Source organism: Tachyglossus aculeatus, chromosome 21 (genome assembly GCF_015852505.1).
Source record: "Tachyglossus aculeatus isolate mTacAcu1 chromosome 21, mTacAcu1.pri, whole genome shotgun sequence".
NCBI classification, from domain to species: Eukaryota; Metazoa; Chordata; class Mammalia; order Monotremata; family Tachyglossidae; genus Tachyglossus; species Tachyglossus aculeatus.
Genome location: NC_052086.1, coordinates 58,686,229 through 58,711,315, shown reverse-complemented (window position 1 = coordinate 58,711,315; position 25,087 = coordinate 58,686,229). Strand labels below are relative to the sequence as shown.

Below are 25,087 nucleotides of genomic sequence, written 5' to 3'. Positions count from 1 at the left end.
GTGTGTCTGTGTCTCTTTCCCTGGTTCTTTGTATCTCACTTTAGTGACACACTGTGCTACTAACTTTGTTAGATGTTGGAAGGAAGGCCAAATCTTCACAGATTGGTAGCTTCACTGGTCTTGAGGGGACTTATTCTCAGAGACAGAGTTATGTTGAGATAATTGAGAAGCAGCTTAGCCTAGTAGAAAGAGCACAGACTTGAGAGTCAGAAGATCTGAGTTCTAATCCCAGCTCTGCCAATTGTTTGCTGTGTGACCTTGGGCAAGACACTTAACTTCTCTTGCCTCAGTTTCCTCAACTGTAAAATGGGGATTTAATATCGATTTTCCCTCCTACTTAGACTGTAAGCCACAGGTGGGGCAGGGACTGGGTCCACTCTAATTTACTTCTATCCCAGTACTTAGAACAGTGTTTGGCATATAGTAAGCACTTTACAAATACCATGAGAAAAAGGTTTTGCTGTCTTTACTATTCTCCGCTTGTCTATAATAAAGATGGCAATTTATATTCTCTTTAGTGGTGCTGGGACTGTATGATAGGGTCCATATTCTCCCTTTGAATATTGTCTGTGTCACGTCAACAGGAAATTATGTTATTGTTACAGTATCTATATTGCTCTCTGATCATACCTTCACTTATTGTGGTTTCTAATTATGTTATTTTAATAGCATTATATTTATATTATTCTGGTCCAATTTTTGTATTTGGGGCACACATTAATGTGCTTTACATTATATCTTATGGGAATTCGTCCTTTATTTTTTGCTCTTTCACTTTACACCCTATTTCCATGGAACTAATTAAGAATGCAACTGGGTACAGCAGTCTTTCCATTAGAGGTAGTTTGTTGGCACTCTGTCAGTGTACCCTAGTGTGCCTGTAACACCAAGAGAATGCATTTACCTTTCCCAGTCCTCCCCACTAAAACTCTGTCTCACTTTCCTTTATTTTTTTCCCTTTCTGATCCTTTGGCACCACTAAGATCAGGATTTGCTTTAGTTTTTCACTCACTGTGAATACATTTTCTTAGGTTTTTATATTTCTGAAGATACGGGACTGAGGAATTTATTATGAATAAAGAACTGACACCTGTGAAGCATTAGCGAAGTGTACTAGAGTGCTCAGAGGAAAATACAACCACAGGTGTGCCTTGAGGGATAAAAAAGGTTTAGAACCACTTATATTTATTATGAAAAATGATCACACTGTGCAAGCATGTTGCCCAAGCCAATGCTAATGCCTGCCCTTGTCTGGTCACGGGGAGGAGGCCTAAAGGAGATGGATTGATTAATTATGTACCCAGATGTGCTTAATTAGGAGTGGGGGCAGCCTAATGCAAAAGCAGCCAGCCAAGTACAGGTAGGCTTCAGTGTTGATCATGACATAGCCCATTATGGAGCAAGAAGGAAAGGATTCCTTGCTGGGAGAAAGTAATCAGTCAAATTGGAAATCTGCTTCGGGAGAGGGCTTGTCAGAAATGTTCTGCTACTTGCATACTTTACAAAACAAACAAAAATTTCTAAGGCTCACTTTAGATCTCACAATTGAACACTGTCTGAGGTCCTCTGAGGGAAAACTGCACCCACTTCAGCCCCACAAAATAATCCACGCATAATGACTTGTGCATTAATATGACTATCGGCTGACTTCATTGTTATGGTAATGTTTATTGAGCCAACCGCTGTTCTAAGCACTGGAGTAGATACACGTTAATCAGATAGGTCAAACTGGGGGCCCCATGTAGGCCAGGGACTAAGTCCAACCCTCTAGCCAACTAGGTTGGAAATGTTCCTGCCAAATGAGGAAGGTACTGAAAAAATATTTCACTAGAACAGTTTAATAATGTGACTGGGTCCCTGATGGCTAGACAGGAATAATAACCTTAATAAAATCTAGGCACAAATAAAACATGTTGAAGGTCAACTTCTAGTACTGACAGTGAATTGAAAAATCAGGAAGACTTGATAAATCCTTCTCCAGAATGCAATACATCAAGATAAGAAAGGGAAGCGGCACAGTTGTTTTTCCTCACAGAAAGAGGAACAGTTAGAAAGATTTAGAAAATGTGTGAAACACATACAAGTTAATATTAAATGGACAGGATTATATTGATGAGGTGCTTCTACAGAAACCAAAAATTCTTATATTGAAGGATTTTGACACTCCTTCTTAACTGCAACTGAGTCCTCCAAAACATCTTAACCACTGTGGAGGACCCAAAATCAATGTTAGTTATTCAATCATTGACAGTCCATTTCTTGGCAAAACTACCATTGATACCTATTATTTATCTATACCACAAAAAATCTATCATTACCCTAACCCTATCCCTGGCTCTAAAACAGCTCTCCTAGCTTTTTTCATTCTTTTTGATCAATGAATCAGCCCCATTTTTGACTAAAGGCCCGATCCATATGAAATGAAATATGAGGTTAAAACCTCGGCATTGGTCTGTTCATCAGTTTTCAAAGTGACAGAATTTGAGAGATTAGTTATCCAGCCTCCCATGGATAGACTTCTTTTAGTTTCAAACTTCATGACTCAGTGTACTAAGAAGTCTTTTGGGGTTAACCATCTGTTCTCTTTTACCAACTGTAAACCCAGGAATAGAAAGTGTCGTCATACTTGTACTCCCTTCTACTTAAAACTGTGAGCCTCATGTGGGACAGGGACTGGGTCCAACCTAATTATCTGGAATTTATCCCAGGGTTTAGAAGAGTGCTTGGCACATAGTCAGTGTTTAAAAAATACCATAATCATCTTTAGCATCACCATGTTTATGTGTTTTTTCTCCTGTAGGTTAACCATTTAGAGGAATCTATATGCTATCTAACAAGTGTCCAGTTCTGTGGATTTGTAAAATTTCCCCTTTTATATGCACCACTTCCAGTCTGAGGTGAGCAGACATCCAATTTTTGTGGTCTTGTACTGATTTTTTAGTATTATTGCTCCAGAAAAGTGATCCAGAGGGGCAATACTCTATGTTCCCTCTTTCATTTTGTGAATCTAGTCATCTTATAATGGGTTGAAATTTGTCACTACTCATCACAGAGGTGTTCAAAAGGATTGAAGCTACTCTATTAATTCAGTACAAATTTGAAGATGACACGCTGACAGTGATTGTGTGGATATGGCTCAAAAAATGGATAAACTCAGTTGCAGCAGAACCCTTGCTTTTACTATGTGTTTAGATAAACTGAAAAAGCAGAATTAGGGAATGTTCTTCAGACAACCTGTGACTTTCATTCAGAGGGTTGTAAATGGAATCTGTGTTTTATCAAACAAATGAATTCTCTGAAAAAAAAGGCATTTTGTCCATTAACTGAATAGAGGTGAGAGAAACACTGCATTAAACACAATGATTAACACAAGAAGCAGCATGTCCTAGTGAATAGGGGTTAGGCCTCGGAGTCAGAGAACCTGGGTTCTAATTCTGGCTCTATCACTTGTCTGTGTGGCTTTGGGCAAGGCAATTAACTTCTCTGAGCCTCAATCACCTCATCTATAAAATGTAGATTAAGACTATGAACCCCATGTAGGACATAGACTGTGTCCAACCTGATTATCTTGTATCTACCCTAGTGCTTAGAACAGTACCTGGCACATCATAAGCACTTAACAAATATTATTAAAAACAAAAAAGTCTAAATTAAAAAAAATTCTTTATAAATGGTGAAAAATGACCTTTCAATTTTAAGATAAACAATAGCATACCATTATTCAAAAAAATTATCAATTATTCTAAGTCAGGGATCAGACACCTAAGGTTTTTCTTGGTAATAAAAGTGGTTCTCAATCATAGGAACCCACCTGGGGACTCAGCACAATGAGTGTGATGTAATCAGTGTGAAATCTACCTCAAATAACAACCATGCAGGAAGCTGGGCAGGAAGTAGCTGGGTGGCTCCACCCCTGTGAACCAAAAAGGGGCTGAGGAAGAGCCAAGATGGAGGATCCATATCTCATCACATAGTAAGGTGAGCTCAAGCTACCTTTCCTTCACCCTGGCTCCCTGTGTGGGCTGCCCATGCACCTGAAGCAAATAACAGCAGGGTCAAGGCAGGATGGCCAATCCAGGCAAGAGTGGGGACCAGTTATCCAGTGAATGAGCCGGGGCCAAGAGCATTTCTCCTGACAAGCACTGGGTACCACACACGCTGACAATGGCTTTGGGTGAGTTAATCGCTGGGCAGGAAGTGCCAGGGCAGGGAGTGAGTTCAGCTGCTATATGGGGCACCATGAGCAGTTATTGTGGACCTCCAACACTTCCAGGTCTGGGGGTAGCCAAGCTATGTGGTGGACACAGTGAAGGAGGAGGGGGAGGAGGAAGAAAAACAACCAGATATCAGCTCACTTCTCTCCCTCTATCTCTATTTCCCCTTTTTATTCATTCCCCTGATCTCCTTTTCATTAGCAGGGCTAGATCAATATCAGCCATACCAAACCCTGCCCCACCAGTTTCTGCTGCTGGCAGTAATGTGGGGTAGGGATAGGTTTCCCCCAAAATGATCCTGGGGACCAGGCAGGAGTAATGGAGGATGGGAGCAGCGGAAGGAATGTTAGCTCAACCCTGTTCTTGTTTTAGCCTGACTACTTCATTGCCAGTTCTGTGCTGGGTAAAAGGGGAGAATTAGGGGGCTGTGACCAGGATTGGGAGTAGGTGCAGCAGGGCCTCCTGAATAGAGGTGTATCCTGTGTGGACCAGGGATTCTCCTCCTGCTGTCTAAGGGGAGGGGAATACACTCCTTTCCTCTGGGAGGACATATGGGGGAGGGAAGGGGATACCTCAGACAGAGTAGCCTGGGGCCTTCCAGCCCCCCAGGGGACCCTGAGATGGAGGACTGGGTCAGTGGCCTTCTGGACATAAGCCTCCACTTTCTTCACATGCAGTGTCCCCGGGAGGTTGCCTGGTATTTTGTTCTTTTGCAAAAAAAAATTTGCCAATGCTGTGGTAATTTAATTAGTTTTGGCCATTAGATTTATTGTACTGTTTATGTTGTCTTCATATTTGTACCAATTCTACCTTAGTCTAACCTTCTAATATACACCCCTTCCCCATCCCCCTCCAAAACTGTCCTCTTCTCTGACCTCCATCTCAGGAACTTTTCCAGCTATTATGCCTCTGCTGAACTCCTTGATATCCTCTCTTACCTAAATGCATAGGTCATTGCCCTTCCAGCAGAACTAAATACAACCTTTGTCCTTGTGTCACTCTTGGACTCTAAATCCCTTACCTGAATCACATTCACAGTCTACCTCCTCTACTTTGCACCCATATAGCTGAGCACTGTTGATAGAAATGCAGAAGCCAGGTGCACCACTAATCATTCCTCATGCTATAATTTTTCCCTTTCATCTATTTAGCAAGTTAACCACACTGACCCCCCCACCCCCGCCTCGCCTACTATTCCAACCTTTAACTCCCTCCTGAAGCCCCTACTGGCCTCATACCTTCTGTCTCAAACCCCAATGACCTGGCTAACGACTTTGCTGGCAGACAAAAAGCCATCAGATGTGAGCTTCCCCAAGGGCCACCATCACCTCCTCAACACTCTCCTGCCACCACCTCCACATTCTCCTTCCAGCTATTACAGAATGAGGTCAGGGGGCAGGACTAAAGGGCTCCACAGGCTTTTCTCTCACACACACACACACACACACATACACATACACACACACACACACACCACACCACACACACACACCCCACACCACCACCACACCACACACACACCCCTAAATGTACACAAACCAAATGGTGAATTTCTCCATCGGTCGTGTCTACTTTGAATTGAAAGACAAGATATATATGGATCTCAAGAAATGTTTCCTACTTGCTCTTAAAATTGCTCCCCTCTACCTCTGCCATATACCTCATCCCCTCTTACCTCTTACAAATGTTTGCTCTGATCTCTCTCCTCTTAATAATAATAATAATAATAATGACATTTATTAAGCACTTAATATGTGCAAAGTGCTGTTCTAAGCGCTGGGGTGGGTACAAGGCGATCAGGTTGTCCCACGGGGGGCTCACAGTCTTAATTCCCATTTTACAGATGAGGTAACTGAGGCACAGAGAAGTTAAGTGACTTGCCAAAAGTCATACAGCTGACAATTGGCAGAGCCAGGACTTGAACCCATGACCTCTGACTCCAAAGCCCGTGCTCTTTCCACTGGGCCATGCTGCTTTTCTTACTTACTGGCAGCAGCAATCTTCCACTCTCCTCTTGCTCCTTCTCTTCTTCCCTCAAAACATGCTCAAGCTGCCCTCCCTACAGTGGAGTTGACTGTAGAACTGTTGACTGGGATGGAAAAGTTAAGTGGAGGACAGGATATGGGAAGGAAGATGAGGATTTCAGTTTGGGGCATACTGACCTTGAGGTGTCTGTGGGAAACTGATGTGGAGATGTCCTGAAGGCAAGAAGAAATGCAATATTACAGAGGAAGTGAGAGGTCAGAACTAGGGAGGAAGGGTTGAGAATTATCTGCCTAGAGGTGGGTAGTTGAAGCCATGGAAGCAGTTGGGTGCCCCACAAGAGTGAGGACAAAGTGAGAAGAAAAAGAAATCCAGAAAAGAGCCTTTAGAGACACCCAGAGTTGGAGGGTGAAAGGCTGAGAAAGAGTGGTGAAAAAACTGAGGAGCAGCCAGAGAAGTAAGAGAACCAAAAGGTGACTGCAAGTAAAACCGAGGTTAGCTCATGTTTCCAGGAGAAAAAAAAGAGTAGTCCACAATGTTGAAGGTAGCTGAAGTGTCAAGAATGATTAGGATACAGTCTTGTCTTGTCTTATCTGTCGAGTTGTCTCTGACACATAGTGATTCCATGGATGCATCTCTCGCAGAAAGGCCTACCTCCATCTGCAGTCATTCTGGTAGTGTATCCATAGAGATATCTCGGTAAAAATCCAGAGGTGGTTTACCATTGCCTTCTTCCATGCAGAAAATGCATCTCCGTCCTCGACTCTGCAGTCCAGCACAGGTAAGCTTTGACATGTAGCATTCATTCATTCAATTGTATTTATTGAGCGCTTAATGTGTGCGGAGCACTGTACCAAGTGCTTGGGAAGTACATGTTGGCAACACATAGAGACAGTCCCTACCCAACAGTGGGCTCACAGTCTAGAAGGGGGAGACAAAGAACAAAACCAAACATATTAACAAAATAAAATAAATAGAATAGATATGTACAAGTAAAATAAATAAATAGAGTAATAAATATGTACAAACATATATATATTTATACAGTTGCTGTGGGGAAGGGAAGGAGGTAAGATGGGGGGATGGAGAGGGGAACGAGGGGGAGAGGAAGGAAGGGACTCAGTGTGGGAAGGCCTCCTGGAGGAGGTGAGCTCTCAGTAGGGCCTTGAAGGGAGGAAGAGAGCTAGCTTGGCAGATGGGCAGATGGAGGGCATTCCAGGCCCGGGGGATGACGTGGGCTGGGGGTCGATGGCGGGACAGGCGAGAATGAGGCATGGTGAGGAGATTAGCGGCAGAGGAGCGGAGGGTGCGGGGTGGGCTGGCGCTAGTACAGAGGGATCCTTGGTAGGGGGAGTGGTCTTGGTGGGGGAGAGGAAGGGAAAAAGCTGGGTGGGAGAGGGGAAGGGGAAAGTGAGGAATGGGAATGGCAGTTGGGAGCAAGGGAATTGAAAGTTCATGGTGAGGTCAGCAGGGCGAGTGACAGTACAGTGGGAGGTTAACAATTGAGATGCAGAAGTGATAAAACAGTAGCAATGATATAAGTAGGTGATGGCATCACAGGGGGTAGTTAAACGATTAACATGCTATGGCAATAATAAAATTGGCAGATAATGATGTCACAGAGAGCAGATACAAACTATTATGTGCTGGAGTAGGGTGGACCTGTTAAGGGGGTCAGGGAGCAGAGATACCTGGGGACAGGAGTGAACAGCCAACTAGCATGGGAGGGCTGAGTAGGTGCCAATGAGGTTGTCGTTAATGTAACTTGGTGTTAACAAGGGCCTTTATCCCGGGGTGGGAGGGGGGGAGGAGAGTCAGTCAGGACCGGACCGGGAAGGGGCGGGGGGGGGGGGGGGGGGGGGGGGGGCCACTTTAAGGAAGGTCGCTTAAGTTGTGGGGGTGGAAGCAGGGGACATCTATGGGGGTGCTCTGAGGAGCGGAGCCTTCCAGGAGCAGCGGGGGCCACTTGGTGTGAGGGCTGACGGGCCTCTCGGGAACGGAGTCCCGGGCGTCTATGGCGGCGCTCTGAGGAGAGGATCCTCCCTATCCAACAATGGGTTCACAGTCTAGAACAGGAAGACAGACAACAAAACAAAACATGTGGACAGGTGTCAAGTCATCAGAACAAATAGAATTAAAGCTAAATGCACATCATTAACAAAATAAATAGAATAGTAAATATGTACAAGTAAAATAGAGTAATAAATCTGTACAAACATATATACAGGTGCTGTGGGGAGGGGAAGGAGGTAGGGCGGGGGGCAGTGGGGAGGAGGGGTGGAAAAATGGGGCTCAGTCTGGGAAGGCCTCTTAGAGGAGGTGAGCTCTCAGTAGAGCTTTGAAGGGAGGAAGAGAGCTAGCTTGGCGGATGTGCGGAGGGAGGGCATTCCAGGCCAGGGGACAGACTTGGGCCAGGGGTCGATGGCAGGACAGGCAAGAACGAGGTACAGTGAGGAGGTTAGTGGCAGAGGAGCGGAGGGTGCAGGCTGGGCTGTAGAAGGAGAGAAGGGAGATGAGGTAGAAGGGGGCGAGTTGATGGAGAGCCTTGAAGCAGAGGGTGAGGAGTTTTTGCTTGATAAGTAGGTAGACAGGCAGCCACTGGAGATTTTTGAGGAGGGGAGTAACATGCCCAGAGCATTTCTGCACGAAGATGATCCAGGCAGCAGCATTAAGTATAGACTGAAGTGGGGAGAGACAGGAGGATGGGAGATCAGAGAGGAGGCTAATGCAGTAATCCAGTCAGGATAAAATGAGAGATTGAACCAGCAAGATAGTGGTTTGAATGAAGAGGAAAGGGCGGATCATGGCAATGTTGTGGAGGTGAGACCGGCAGGTTTTAGTGACGGATTGGATGTGAAGCGTGAACTCTCGTTGCCTTCTACTTGCTAGTCACTGCCCAAGATAGGAATGGAATGGTTTTGCCTCCGCTTGCCTCTTCCTCCCATAGTCGAGACTGATAGAGTACTGGAAACTCTCCAAGTGTGATCCTGAGAGGGTTTAGGATACAGTAGGTTTGGCCAAAGAGGCTGTCACTGGAGAAGTTTAGCGTGAGAGGAGTAAAGTCTGTGAGCTGGGTTGTAATAGAAGAGTAGAGAGGGGAGGTAGAAGGGCGCAAGGTGATTGAGTGCTTTAAAGTCAATTGTGAAGAGTTTCTGTTTAATGTCGAGGTGGGTGGGCAACTGCTGGAGGTTCTTGAGGAGTGGGGAAACAAAGCTTGATTGTTTTTATAGAAAAATGACCCAGGAAACAGGGTGAATTATGGACTGGAGTGGGAAGAGACAGGAGGCTGGGGGGTTAGCAAAGAGGCTGATACAATCATCAAGGTGGGGTATGATAGGTGAGTGGATTAACGTGGTAGCAGTTTTGATGGACAGGAAAGGGTGGATTTTAGTGATGTTGTCAATGTGGAACTGACAGGATTTAATGATGGATTCAATATGTGGGTTGAATGAGAGAGGAGTCAAGGATCATCATCATCATCATCATCAATCGTATTTATTGAGCGCTTACTATGTGCAGAGCACTGTACTAAGTGCTTGGGAAGTGCAAATTGGCAACATATAGAGACAGTCCCTACCCAACAGTGGGCTCACAGTCTAAAAGGGGGAGACAGAGAACAAAACCAAACATACTAACAAAATAAAATAAATAGAATAGCTATGTACAAGTAAAATAAATAAATAAATAGAGTAATAAATATGTACAAACATATATACGTATATACAGGTGCTTTGGGGAAAGGAAGGAGGTAAGATGGGGGGATGGAGAGGGGGACGAGGGGGAGAGGAAGGAAGGGGCTCAGTCTGGGAAGGCCTCCTGGAGGCCTGGTGAGCTCTCAGCAGGGCCTTGAAGGGAGGAAGAGAGCTAGCTTGGCGGATGGGCAGAGGGAGGGCATTCCATGCCCGGGGGATGACGTGGGCCGGGGGTCGATGGCGGGACAGGCGAGAACGAGGTACGGTGAGGAGATTAGCGGATAATGCCAAGGTTAAGGGCTGGTGAGACAGGGAGGATGGTGGTGCTGTCTACAGCTATGGGAAAGTCAGGGGGAGCACAGGCTTTGGGTGGGAAGATAAGTTCTGTTTCAGTCATGTTAAATTCAAGGTGACAGGAAGAATCCAAGTAGAGATGTCTTGAAGACAGGAGGAAATGTGAGACTGGAAATGTGAGACTCCAATGAGGTGATTCATTCATTCATTTATTCATTCAATTATATTTACTGAGTACTTACTATGTGCAAGGCACTGTACTAATCACTTGGGAGAGTACAACATTACAATAGACACATTCCCTGCCCACAATGAGCATACAGTCTCTAGGTTGTGATTTATAGCTCAATCTTTCCTGACTACAATATTGATAATGTATATTTGCATCAATTTAACCTGTGTTGAATGGCAAGATATATTACTACTGTAATTACTACTGAAAAAACAAGCTATTTCAATAAAGGAACTAAGCAATTCTAGTGCAAGAATTTGCTGAGTTGACAATATTCAACTCAGCATTTATTGTCAAGCTTTTCTTTATCAACAAGACACTGGGATATTTATTGTCCAGCATTTTATACGAGGCATTCCTCATCACATAAGGCGTTCTAAATGATCATGCCATTTTTGTGTAATTCCATAGGGGGTTTTAGATTTCTGGTGGCCCAGGATGCAGAACCCTTTGAAGAAATGAGGAAAGTCCTTTGATGTCAGTTCTTACTCGTAGTATCAGCTCCAGGGATGAACCACAGAACAATGGGTTTTTTGGCAGTTAGCAATCCAAGTGATTTCAGCTCCAGAGGAAACTGTTGGAAGAGGGAGAATCTGAACACTTAGAAGCAAACATACTAAGATGAGAAGAGATTAAGTGTACTTATAATTTCCAGAACAAAAAAGCTTTGCAACAAAGATGCCGCAGTCATGAAGAGTTCGATATTTTTCTGTTTTGACGATTTTGACACCTGTCTACATGTTTTGTTGTCTTTTCCCAATTCATTTTCCATTTTCTCAACATGCTCCCAAGTACCACTTAGATACTTCTGAACTATCTCCACAATTCTCCATTCAGATATATCCTTAGCATTTTTATATACATAGACTTATGTACTCTACTATTTAGGCTCTCATTAAACCCAATATCCATTTTTCCATACTCTTTTCCTCCTATCAGTAATTACTTTATTTCTGTCTCTTCCACTGGTCTACAGATTCCCTTAGACCAGGGATCTTGTTTTTTTTAACTCTTTTGTACCCTCCCAAGTACCAATTACAGGGCAGTGGGTCCTGTATGTTGGCCCAGGGCCGACTGTGGTCAGGAGCTTAGTCAACAACTCCAGGCAGCAGCCCTCACTGTGGGCACTACTGACATCAGTTTCCTCACCGTTGAGTGGCTCCTTCAAAAGCTCAGGGTAGGGGAACCAACTGGCACAAAAGTGGCAATTTTAAGGCCAAACAGCTAGTGTTGGCTCTCCACAAAATGTGAGGCTTCTCCCCATCATCGTCCTCAGTTCCTGCTCCATCAACCTCCAGCCCACCACTCCCTCGACCACAAACCCCCTTTCCCCCCAGACTCAAGCACACCCCCCAGCCCAGACCCTACCTGGGCCCCATTCCCAACTATGGCAGGGCCCTAACTCTCCCCTGGAGGCTTCAGGGCCTTGGCAGAATAAAGATTGGATGACATTTGTACACTGAATTTGATTTTGACCTGGGTCTCTTGGCAAGTCCTGAGCGAGAAGTTCTGCAGCAGCCCGATCATAGCCACTTTCATGTTGAGGAGCACAAATCTCATTCCAGTGCAGTTCCTGGGGCCAGCGCCAAAAGGTATGAAAATGTAGGGATCCCTCTTGTCTCATTTCTTTGCTGAACCTGGTTTTCAGTTATTCAATTGAAAGGGAAAATTAGTCTGCAAGTAAATAAGTGAACTGAAATAGCTTGCTTTTACCATATACATTCCCACAGAGACTGAAGAAATGAGACCTGTCATTAGGAAAGACTCTTACAGAATTTCTCTGACTTAATTTAACTAAGCCTTAATTTTGTAGGGCTTATTGGCTGGTTGGTAGATATTCAGGCACCTGGCTTCATCTCCTCTTGCTGTTTAGCTTTTGAACATTTCATTACTGGAAACCTCACTTAGCTCTATATGTAACTGTGTTATTTGTTAACCACTTACTGTGTACCAAGCACTGTACTAAGCACTCTAGTATAAAGAAAACAGGTAAGACATAGCCTCTGTCCCACATGGGGTTCACAAGAGGGAGAGCAGGAGTTTAGTCTTCATTTTACCAATGAGGTACAGAGAAGCCTGAGGTACATAGGTACAGAGAAGGCATGAAGTCACATAGCAGGCAAGTGGCAGAGTAGGAATTAGAACCCAGATTCCTTGACTCCTAGGACCATGCATTGTCCATTAGGCCAGATGCATTCTGTGAAAGCTTCATTTCTTATGAAATTGCTCATTTTGTATCATGAAGTAAAAAAGGAATTATAGGATTGTGTTCTCATAGTCTCAGATATTTCATAAACACAGTACTGAACACAAAATATATGGGGAAGTATAGTGTTTGGGAGAGTCCTGTCTTTTCTCCTGGTTCTGTTTCCCTCACTCCATGTGTAATTCTATAACTCCCCCCTTTGCTTAGAACAGTGCTTTGCACATAGTAAGTGCTTAATAAATGCCATCATCCTTATTATTATTCAATAAATACCACTGATTGATATTTGTTCATAGTATTTAGTAAAAAAAGGAGATAAGTAATACTATTAATTGTAATAATCACAATCAGAAATCTGATAAGCCATCCCCCCAAATTCAAAAGAAATGTTTCCATGTTGTCTTTCTTCCATACTTGTTTTGTATATGCACTTGTGGCTTTAGAGTGCAAAAATTACATTACTCATGGTGAGACTTTTATCAGTGTATGTGATGCCTCTGATTTAGATGCACATACAAAAGAAAACTAATTAATCAATCTATCATTAGCACTTATTGATCCCCTTCTGGGTTCAGAGCACTATACTAAGCTCTTGGGAGAGTGCAAAAGGGTTAGAAGACATGATCTTTGCCTCCAAGGAGCTTAACATCTAGTGTGGGAGGAGACACAGATAAATCACAGATAGGGGAAGTAATAGAGCATAAATGCTACAGGGATTGTGGCAGTAGAGACATTTCTACCTGAAGAAAATCACTGAAAAGCAATTGTTACTTACTAGTACACACAGGAAAGCCTTCGCCTCCTCCTTATTGTCCATCCACCTCCGTCCCCCATCCCCCGCATAGCAAAAATTGACTCCAAACCTCAAATTGTTGCCTTAGCATCATCATTGGCCCCTGCCTTTGTGTATTAAAGTCCCTCTGTAGGTCCAGAAATCCTTCTCTGTCTCTCTTCCTCTTTCTTCTCTCTCCTTTCCCTTTTCTTTAGCTCACATTCCCTCACTCATTCTTGTTCTCTCTCTTTCTGTCTCCCCCCCTCCACCTTTTTCTCTTTTTTTTTTCTCAATGGTATTTGTTAAGCACTTGCTATGTGCCAGGCACTGTTCTAAGCACTATTCTAAGTTCTTAGGTTGGCCCCAGTCCCTATCCCAAATAGGGCTCACAGTCTTAATCCCCATTAGACAGATGAGGTAACTGAGGCATAGAGAAGTTAAGTGACTTTCTCAAGGTCACACAGGAGACAAGTGGCAGTGCCAGGATTAGCACCCAGGTCCTTCTGATTCCCAGACCCATGTTCTATCCACTAGACCATGATGCTTCTCAGCATCATCCACCCTCAGCAAATACTTAAAGCACTGATCCTGCCTCCTGGAAGCCCAACCCCTTGTTCCATTTGGCACTAGAAAGCTTGAGGCACCTTTCCGTAATCTGCAGAGTCACCTATACTCTGAATAGATTTTAGTTTAAATCTCTAAGCGTATCTTTGGTCCCAACCCTTGGTTTAAAGAAGCCAGAGATGTTGAGGAAATAACACATTCAGGCTGGCATCAGTTTTGCCTGAGTCCTCCCACTTTTGTGTTGCTTGGGTAAATTGCCAGCACTGACAATGTCATCTCATGTAGAAAATCTCAAAGCATGTCCCCAGGTCTGGGGAAACATTGCTTTTCAACCCAGACAAAATGATCTAGGAAAAATACTTTCCAAGTTAAAAGAATCAATGTTGGATTGCTTGGATTGGGTTTCCAAGAATAATGGAAGATTTTAGGTTTGTTTCTGTGAACAAAATTCCAAAGAAACTACTGTGAAGTATTCACCCCGAAAAAGACATCACAGAAAAGGAGGATTTTTCATTGTGTTCCAGTTTAGGCTAAGGAATAATAATAATAATAATAATAATAATGGTATTTGTTAAATGCTTACTTTGTGCCAAGCACTGTTTTAAACACTGGGATAGATACAAGCTTAGCAGGTCCCACAGGGGGCTCACAGTCTTAATCATTCATTCATTCATTCATTCAATCATATTTATTGAGCACTTACTGTGTGAAGAGCACTGTACTAAGCGCTTGGGAAGTACAAGTTGGCAACATATAGAGACAGTCCCTACCCAACAGTGGGCTCACAGTCTAGAAGGGGGAGACAGAGAACAAAACAAAACATACTAACAAAATAAAAAGAATAAATATGTACAAATAAAATAGATAAATAGAGTAATAAATACGTATAAACATATATACATATATACAGGTGCTGTGGGGAGGGGAAGGAGGTAAGGCGGGGGGATGAGGAGGGGGAGAGGGGGCTCAGTCTGGGAAGACCTCCTGGAGGAGGTGAGCTCTCAGTAGGGCCTTGAAGGGAGGAAGAGAGCTAGCTTGGCGGATGTGGGGAGGGAGGGCATTCCAGGCCAGGGGGATGACAGCTGACAAGTCTCACAGCTGACAAGTGACACAGCCAGGATTAGAACCCACATCCTTTGACCCCCAAGCCCGGGCTTTTGCCTCTAAGCCACGCTGCTTTTCTACTAGGAGCAAAAGAGTAAAAGATGCTTTCCAAGGCAGACATGCAAAAACCAAAAAGCCCCATCCAACTAGATTGTCTTGTATCTATCTCAGTGCTTGGCACATAGTAAGCACTTAAAAAATACCTCTATTAGTACTGCTATTATTCATATATCCTCTCCAAGTTCCCTTGATTGTTTTCCCCCATGTGTCAGAAATGCAACAAGCCAGAAAGGAACTCCTGGGCTAACTTTCCAGGAGCTAGTACCTTCTTTGCCCTTCAAGCCCTCCTTTGGATTTTTGCTATCAAGCAACTACCTCAATAAGTCTGCCCGGTGCTGGAAATGAAAGAGAAGTTAACAGAGTTTTTGAGAGGAGAAGACTTTCAGGGAGACCAGGATTACCTCTAATTAGGCTCCCCAGGAGAGAAAACATTGTCAGATTAATACTTCTGGGTGATTACAAAAGTTCCCTTGCTCATTATTTTTTATCACAGAGTTAGTAATCATGGACAAATGATATAAACCTGGCAAGGGGAGCCCTCTGTGAAATTATGCATATACTAAAGTTAAAGAGGTTCCCCTTCTGAGATCATGCTAAAGTCCATCTTTGACATGAGGCCCAGTGAAAGGTAAGAGATTGGTGTCAGAACAGTGCCTGAATCTTAGCTGGCCACCAGAAAGTACAGAGTCCTACAGTAGGAGACCATTTGGTAGACAAGAAAGTGTATATTCATTTCCATTTCACATATTTTATTTCTGTTAAATGTAAAATGGAGGCTCACTTCTGAATTCCATATCACCATGAATTGAATCCAACTTGAACTCTACATCAGGAGGATCTTTACTCCTTCCTCCCTCCAACCTGCAAACTCACAGCATAAGGCCACTTCAGTTTTTATTCTGGAGATTTCTCAAACTCTGCTGGTTGTAACTAATATTTTTGTGTGAGTACTGAGTGTCCTGTCTGGAGTTTAAAGCCTCCATTTAGGAGCATTGGCTTTGAATTCAGCAATCCCAACTGTGATGGTGTTTATTTCCCAGTCTTGAAGTCATTAAATCAAATATTTACTGACGGCCTTATGCATATTTTTCAGTAAACATTTTCTTGGCCAGGTTTTCAGTCTCAATAAGAAAATGACACTCTCTTATGAATCCCCTGGATGAAGAATATTTTCTTTTCATCCTCTAAGAGAGTTCTTAACTTACTTGTTGATTGTCTTGATGGCACCTTCTCATTATGTTATGCACAAATCTTTTAAGGTATTCCACAGAATCACTGGGGAATAGATTAATATTTAGAAGCTTATGAAGAGGTATGATACATGTAAATACACCTAGAAGGGAAAAAGAATAAAAGTCATGGGCTAAGAAAAAGAACAGACTTCAAGTCTAATAGAGGTGCAGTGTAGCAAATATTTATGTGAATTCACTTAGGAAAGAACTTTGTCAGCACACAACTACACTCTCTTAGAAAAGGTCGGTAGTTCAAAGAGCCAACCCAGTGCCATCTTTAAAATTATTATCGATGGAGCTATTCCCCCAAATATATATCAAAGCAATAAGTGAAGAAAAAAATCAGTAGATATCTTTTTGATCTCCTTCACATATGTGTCATTCACTTTGTTCAAGGAGTCAACATCCACACCAAATAAAGTACTGGTGATCACATCAAGACTGTAGGCCTCATAGTAATGGAGAAGAGAAACAAAACAGTATCAAAATTGATGTTCTTCAGGCTCGAATAATAATAATAATAATAATGGTATTTGTTAAGCATTTACTATGTGCCAGGCACTGCACTAAGTGCTGAATCTTTGCATTAATGCATTAGCACCATTTATGCAACTATTGGATATAATCAGCCCTAGTATTTACTGAGTGCCTACTCTATGAAGAGCATTTTAATAACTTCTGGGGTACATGCAGAACAATATAATATGCAATCACTTCCCTCAGGAATTTGTAATCTTATGGTGATAACAAGGACTCATTGATTAATGGAAAGTAGTACTTAAAAGAGCATGAAAAAGATGCAAATGATAAATACAGTGAAGTGAAACTGGTCAAAATAAATCAGAAAAAAAAACCTAGACAGATCAAAAACCTAGCAATGGCATAATCATTGCTGTTATTATTATCATTATTAATTTATTATGTGCCAACCATTGTACTAAGCACTGGGCTAATTACAAGATACTCAGGTTGGACACAGTCCCTGTCCCACATGGGGCTCAGTCTAAGTAGGAGGGGATAGGTTTTAATCCCATTTTACATATGAAGAAATTGAGAACCAAAGAAGTTGAATTACTGCACCACCACCACACAGCAGGCAAGTGAACAAGGTGGGATTAGAACACAGGTCCTCTGACTCCCAGGTCTGTCCTCTTTCACACTTGTGGCTCCATGTTTAAGGATCTTATTTGTGATTCAGTTTTAAGATCATGTCACAGGAGCTGTGGCTGTTGAGCCTTACCTCAATGGAAGGTGACAAAGCCTTTGGGATAATAATAATAATAATAATGATGTTGGTATTTGTTAAGCGCTTACTATGTGCAAAGCACTGTTCTAAGCACTGGGGTAGATACAAGGTGATCAGGTTGTCCCACGTGGGGCTCACAGTCTTCATCCCCATTTTACAGATGAGGGAACTGAGGCACAGAGAAGTGAAGTGACTTGCCCAAAGTCACACAGCTGACAAGTGGCGGAGCTGGGATTTGAACCCATGACCTCTGACTCCAAAGCCCGTGCTCTTTTCCACAGAGCTATGCTGCTTCTCTAATAATAATGATGGTATTTGTTAAGCGCTTACTATGTGCCAAGCACTGTTCTAAGTGCTGGATATTTATAGATTCAGAGGAAGAATATTTTGGCCTGAATGATCTAAACTGGCAATAGGTTTGGTGACAAATTTTACAGAGAAAAGCAGTACTACATGTTCAACTCTTTACTATTCACAGAACTGGGACAAATGATATTCCAGGAACTTCTCCTAAGAAAGCACAGCAAAGTGCCTTAATCTAAATGTTTTTCATCTTATTCTTTGGCCTCAAGTATCTGAGTCAAAAAGCAGACATGTTTGGAAAATGGTAAGTTCTAAAGTAGGACTCTGGGCTTTTAAGCCTCCTTTGACAAGCTTTAAACCCTTCCTTCAACCCCCACCACCCCTCAGAAATGAGATGGGTTGAGTTGAAAAACTGAATAGGACAATCCTCTTTGATGAATCTCTGTTCTAGGTCAGTAATTCTTAAAGGTTCAAGGATGCTGGACAGTCTGCTTCACTGCCCCAAATTCTTGTTTACCAAAAACTACAGCATGCTACAACCCACCCCGGCACTTGGATTTGCACTCTTTATTTACCCCTCCCTCAACCCCAAAGATCTTAAGTACATATCTGTAATGAATATACTTATATTAATATCTGTCTCGTCCTTTAGACTGTAAGCTTGTTGTGGACAGAGAATGAGTCTACCAACTCTGTTATACTGTATTCTCCCAAGCACTTAGTACAGTGCTCTGCACACAACAAGTGCTCAATAAATACTACTGATTAATTTATTGGTGGATCCCCAAAGTCCTGGGAGAATAGGAGCAATCCTGATTGGGTGGGAAGTCTGGTAAGCATGTGGCAAGGGACTGCTTAATGATTGATCAGCTCAGTGAGGCTTTGGTATAGGGCAGATATGAATAAGCTCATCTTCACTGATACTTATGACAAGAGGTTTTTTACAGCAAAGTTCCATAAACAAGGCCTCAACTAGGTATTTTAGATTATGTGTTTAAGAAAAAAAAAAACATTTTCCCCCTTCCAGAACCAATTTTAGAAGACAGAGCTAGCATTTTGTGACGAGAGAGATGGGGAAAAGAGGAACCAAAGAGCAGCTGTAGCCTTCTTCCTTAAACTGCCTTTTCTGCAGACAAAGCCTAGCGTTGAGGGTCCTCCACTGATCCAGGCTCATTTGGGATGGAGAGGTTTATAGGGCAGAACTCCTGAAACAGCAATTAGATTGGATCTTTAAACCTACTCCCTCTCTGCCAGCCCAGTACCACCAATTTTTCTACACCCCTCGACTCACATCCTGGGTGCTCTCCCTGTTGCCACCACCCCTCTAGTTGCACCGTGCATAGAAACCATTTCAAAATCAAGTAACTGATCTTATGTCCTAACTCTGTAGCATTAGGATAACTCAAGGAGGTCACACTACAAGCCCTTCCCCTATATATTAATTATCCCGCTGTTTTTTCCATAGCTAATTGAAATAGGAGATGAGAAAATGAACAGAATTGTCAAGTGTGAAGATGGCACCAGTCTCATCATAGACAAGGAGGGAATCCTCCTGTAAAAGGGGATGGTTTTCTTTGAGGAAAATCTTCACGAGGAAAGACAAGAAGATAAAAGGGAAAACAGCATCAGGCACTGTAGACATTAAGCACAATTTTTTGGCTGAATTAACTGAGCATTTAGGACAACCCTTACTGTTCTGAGAATGACCTGGCCTTTGGGCAGAATTTGTGAAATTTGAAGAGCACTTGTAGTGGGCTAATATACTTTGAGAGTTCCCAAGAACCCTCAAACACTTACTTGTGAATACTCCAGAATGTTTCCAAAGAAAGGAACAGACCTTGAAGACTCCATATGGCCAGATGTCATATCTGTGAAGTTAAAGTAGGTCTCAAATTACAAATGAGACTTCAATATAGCAGATCACTAAGTCCTGAAAATTGCTTAAAAGGAGTACTTACTAAATTGTATGGATAAATTTGGTGTCCACCTCCCCACTGGTCCTGAAACAAAAACAATTAACTTGGAGGAAATATGAGGGATATGAAGACCCAGTCTCCTCTTCTACATGGTAAGCTCCCTGTAGGCAGAGAACATGTCTACCAACTCTGTTGTATTGCATTCTCACAAGCGCTTAGCACAGTGCTCTCTACACTATATATGCTCAATAAATGTCATTGCCTGACTGGTAAGAGGAAATATTATTTTTCTCACTCGTACCATGTATCTGATCTTACATTTATGAAAATAAAGCACTGAAGGTGTTGTTGACTAGATTCTGCTTTGTACTTTTTTGTTCCTGGAAGTCAGAATATCTAGTTCATTCTAAAAGATCTTGGGTGTTTGCACTGGAATACCTGAGCCTTGGGGTTTTACCACCAAGTGGGTGCCCCTTTCAGCCTTGCCAATCTTCAGCTACTCTTGTTCCACCCCTCTGCTACCAATTTAGGGGCAAGAAGAGGTCAGAAACCAGTAACATTGCATGTTTGCCATTCTGTCTTAAGATGAATTTTTATTTATAATCAACAGGCCAAATAAATACCAAGATGAAAAGGTGGAGAAGAATTGACTACAGGGGGAAAGCAGAGGCCAGAGTTTAACTCCCAGAATCATCAGAGCCAGGAAAGTGCCAAGAAGGATCCAGGTTTCTATGGAGAAATGAGAATGCTGCTCATTTTGGCTTTGTTGTTTTTTACTACTTTGTACTGTTTCTTCTTGCCACTGTGTTGTCTTTGCTGTTCTGTTAGTTTCTCTCACTTGATGTTTGGTTTACGGGGAACAAAATTGTCAGAGTTCATTGACTTATTGGCTTGATTTTGACATTCTCATTAATGAGTTATAGCCCAAGAAAGTCATGGGAGTACACCCAGAAAAACCAGTGAAATTTCAGGTCAGACTGGTTCAGTTTTGACGTAGTGCTTGTGAAATGATCTGGACGATAAAACTAATCTCAACTCGGGTTCAGAGTTCACTGATACATGGTAAGTTTTTGTTTATTTTTTTGCACCTGGTAAACCAGGGGTCAGGGGCCTATGGTTCTTCTTGGTAGCAAATATATATATATATATATATGTTTCTGATCTGCTTAAATTGTATCTGCTCTAGTGTTTACTGTGGTGCTTGGCACATAGTAAGTGCTTAAATAATACCTCAGTTACTATGTAATCAATTTGATTCCCCCATTTCCTCAAGACCAAAACTGAGAGGATCAGGAGAATCCTGCTTGAATATCTGGCCAGGATCAAATCTAGTCTCTCTTCCACAGGGGGTTCCCAATCTAAAAAATAGGGAAAGGAGAGACAACCAGGAAAAAAACAGTGAAAGGGAAATAAGGATTGAAGAACCATATATGCTGCAGTTCACTACCACGGGGTGAAATTGGTCCTCAAAACAGTAAGCTTCAGCAATCTTTCTTTGGTTTCTGCTCTTTGGACTCAGGGGTATATATAAAATAATCAGATTGTCCAACCTGGGGCTCACAGTCTTAATTCCCATTTTACAGATGAGGTAATTGAGGCACAGATAAGTTAAGTGACTGGCCCAACGTCACACAGCTGTTAAATGGCGGAGCAGAGATTGGATACAAGGGATAAAAGGGATACAAGCACAACATACAGAATTGAAGCCAGAAAAAATATTTTAAGTGCTCTAGAATGTAAGTTCCTCCTCTAGACTGTAAGGTCCTTGTGGGCAGGATATGTGTCTAACAACTCTGTTATATTGTACTTTCCCTAGCATTTAGTTCAGTGCTCTGACAATTGTAAGCACTCAATAAGTACCACTGACTGATTGAACATCTAATAAATTCTTAAACTCCTTGTTATGAGCAGGGAACATGTCTGCTAATTCTGTTATTAGCTAATTCTCCCAAGCACATAATACAGTGCTCTTCACATAGTAAGTACTAGGTAATTACCACTGATTGTTTACAGGGTCAACATTTACCCATAAGAGGAGTTAGGTGGATCACAAGGGAGAGGTTTAACTGCTGGATACTACAAATTACTGGTAAAATACATGTAAATAAGAAAACATCGAAATATGTGTTAACCTTTGCAATTATGTTTTTTCTTTTAAAGAGACTGGGGAAAGATCTCGAGCTTTGATCCCATTACTGAGGGAAATAACCACAGAGAGGTAATAATCTAGCATGTGTGTTGTTATTGAGTATCATTGGAGAAAAATGTGTTATTTCAAATTGTAGCAATGGTGTTTGATTTCTTGACTGTAATGTGAATTACTCAGCTTAATGATTATATAGTTTAGATTGCATATTTCTAAGTGTTGTTCAAGTTGTCGGGGGTAGCAACAAGTCACTTTGGGTTATCAAGATAGGCCCAATCAGTCGATGATATTCATAGAGTGCTTATTTTATACCGAGCACTGAACTAAGTATTTGGGTGAGTACAACACAATAGATTTGTTCTCAGAATCCCTGCCCACAAAAAACTCACAGACCGAAGGGGGAGACAGACATCAAAAAAGGTACAGATGGGGGAAATATCATTATTTAAGGTTATATAATTAAGTGCTGTGGGGCTGGGTGTGCTGTGAATATCAAAGTGCTTAAGGGGTAATAATAATAATAATAATAATGGCATTTATTAAGTGCTTACTATATGCAGAGCACTGTTCTAAGTGCTGGGGAATTTACAAGGTGATAAGGTTGTCCCATGTGGGACTCAAAGTCTTAATACCCATTTTACAGATGAGGTAACTTAGGCCCAGAGAAGTTAAGTGACTTGCCCAAAGTCACATAGCTGATGAGTGGCGGAGCTGGGATTTGAACCCATGACCTCTGACTCCAAAGCCCATGCTCTTTCCACTGAGCCATGCTGCTTCTCTACACTGCTTCTGTACTTGGGTACAGACCCAAGTGCAGAGGGGAAGCAGAAATGGGGTACATAGGTAAAATAAGAGCCTGGTCAGGGAAGTCCTCCTGGAGGAGATATCCCAGCAAGACCCCAAATTTGGGGAGGAACTACCATGTCATAGGGAGATGATGGGCAATGGTTTTGTGGTGAGACAGGCGAGATTGAGGCACACTAAGTAGGTTGGCATCAGAGGATAAAACAATGTGGGGCAGGCTGAAGCAGGAGATTAATGAGGTAAGGTAGCATGGAAAGAGCTGATTGAATCCCTTAAAGCAGATGGTAAGGAGTTAGTTCCTACTCAATGAGAAGATGGATGGGCAACAACTGGAGGTTTCTGAGGAATGGGGAAATGTGGACTGAATGATGTTTTAGAAAAATGATCCAGGTAGCAGAGTGAAGTATGGTCTGGAGGCAAGGAAGTCAGAGAGGAGGCTGATGTAGTAGTCAAGACAGGACATAGGTGCTTGGATCAACATGGTAGCATGTTTGTTAGAGAGGAAGAGGCAGATCATTATAATAGTCCCTCTAGCCAGATGAATGATGCACACTTGCAATGCTTAAACCTGAGTGGGAGATCCACCTTATTTCTTTCCTTACTACCACTTGAACACTTATGCTTCATTTCTGTACTTGGATGTTCACACCCCACAGATGCAGTTTTGTATATACCTTTATACTCTTTTGCTCCCCCTCCCCCCGCCCCCATTAATTATTTTAGTGTGTGTTTTTTGGAGAGATTATAAACTCCTTGAGAGCAAGAATCATGACCACCAGCTCCACAGCACTCTCACAGTGCAAATTCAGTAAATTCTAGAGGTAGATTAATTGATCCAAAATGCCTACCTAGTCTATGCCTTTTTTCACTACCTAAGCATGATCCTGGCATTCTATTTACTTAGTGCAAATGTTTCTGTTCCACAACCTCCTTAAGTGCTTTCTCAACCCTCTTCCCTTCACCACATCTCATCTGCCATACATCATCCCTCCAAAAAGATACCTCAAACCCCAGCAGCAGAACTTCCATTCTATTAAGAGGAGAGTGTTGGCTGCATCTTTCTGTAGTTTGGTCCCAAAGAAAGGCTGGTGGGAGGTACTGACATGGATGAGGGACAAAGGTAATAGTGAGGGGTAAGATGACAAAGGCGGCAGTGGGGAAGGAGGGGAAACTTCTGCAGGTACAGTGGCCAAGAAATGGAAAGATGTCTAATTCTACAGAAGAAGAAAAAGGAGGGAATTTGTGCACACCAGCATTATAACATTCTCTTCTCCAATCAGCTGGGCAACTTCTTTCTTTGAACCATCTCAGAACTTCTCTTTGATCAATCAATCGATCAGTGGTACCTATCAAGCATCCACTGTGTGTAGAACACTACTTCTAGACTGTGAGCCCATTGTTGGGTAGGGACCATCTCTGTATGTTGCCAACTTGTACTTCCCAAGCACTTAGTACAGTGCTCTGCACACAGTAAGCGCTCAATAAATATGACTGAATGAATGAATGAATGCACAGGTGTCTAGGAAAGCACAATATATTAGAGCTGGTAGGGAGGGGTTTAATGAGAATGAGTTGGTGGGGGCCAGTGCAGAGGGAGGGGGATGAGGGGTGGTGATGAGACAGGATGACAGGGATGGGGCAGGGAAGAGGGGTGGGGACAATGCCAGGGGTGGTGAGGGGTTGGATGGGAAGTGCGTTGAGGAGGGCTGGCCTGTGGCGAGGGGTTTGAGGAAGAGTGCTGGATGCAGGGCACAAGGCAGGGGAGACCAGAGGGAAGCACATTATGGGGCTAGGGCATAAAAAAAAGAAAGTCCAGAGCTGCAGCAGCTGATCTGTAGACCCAGTGGGATTTGTAAAATTCCTCTAATAGGGGTCGATTCAGCAGCTCCCAGCTTGAGGGGAATCCAAAGTTCTGAGCTGAGCTTCATCATCATCAAATGCCGTTGAATCGTTTCTGATCCATAACGATTCTATGGTCATAGCTTCTCCAAAACGTCCTATCTACTGCCATAAAGTGTAGTCAGTCTGCTATGCATAGCCATAGAGTTTTCTTGGTTAAAAAAAATGTGGACACAGTTTGCCGCCTTCTGCGCAGTAAAAACTCAAGTCTCTGCCGTTGTCTTTAATTAACATTTTGATCCTTTGATCTAACTATGACTATGCCTATGACTCTCTCCCATACTGCTGCTGCCCAGCAACAGGTGAATCAACTTTAACCCATGACTTGCGAGTCATTAGAGCATCTGTCTAGGGTGAAAGGGTGAGTGCTATCAAGTTCTTAGTTATTGACTGATGACTGTTGACAAAGTATCTCCTTAG

At 42.7% G+C, this 25,087-nt stretch overlaps 1 long non-coding RNA gene across 1 annotated transcript in view; it reads left to right on the top strand.

The window, feature by feature from the left end:
• Positions 1–21,994: 21,994 nt before the first annotated feature.
• Positions 21,995–25,087, top strand: part of LOC119942670 — a 24,718-nt gene continuing 21,625 nt past the window's right edge. The window contains exon 1 of the long non-coding RNA XR_005455389.1: positions 21,995–22,036. This is a non-coding gene — a long non-coding RNA (uncharacterized LOC119942670). The remainder of the gene's footprint in view (positions 22,037–25,087) is intronic.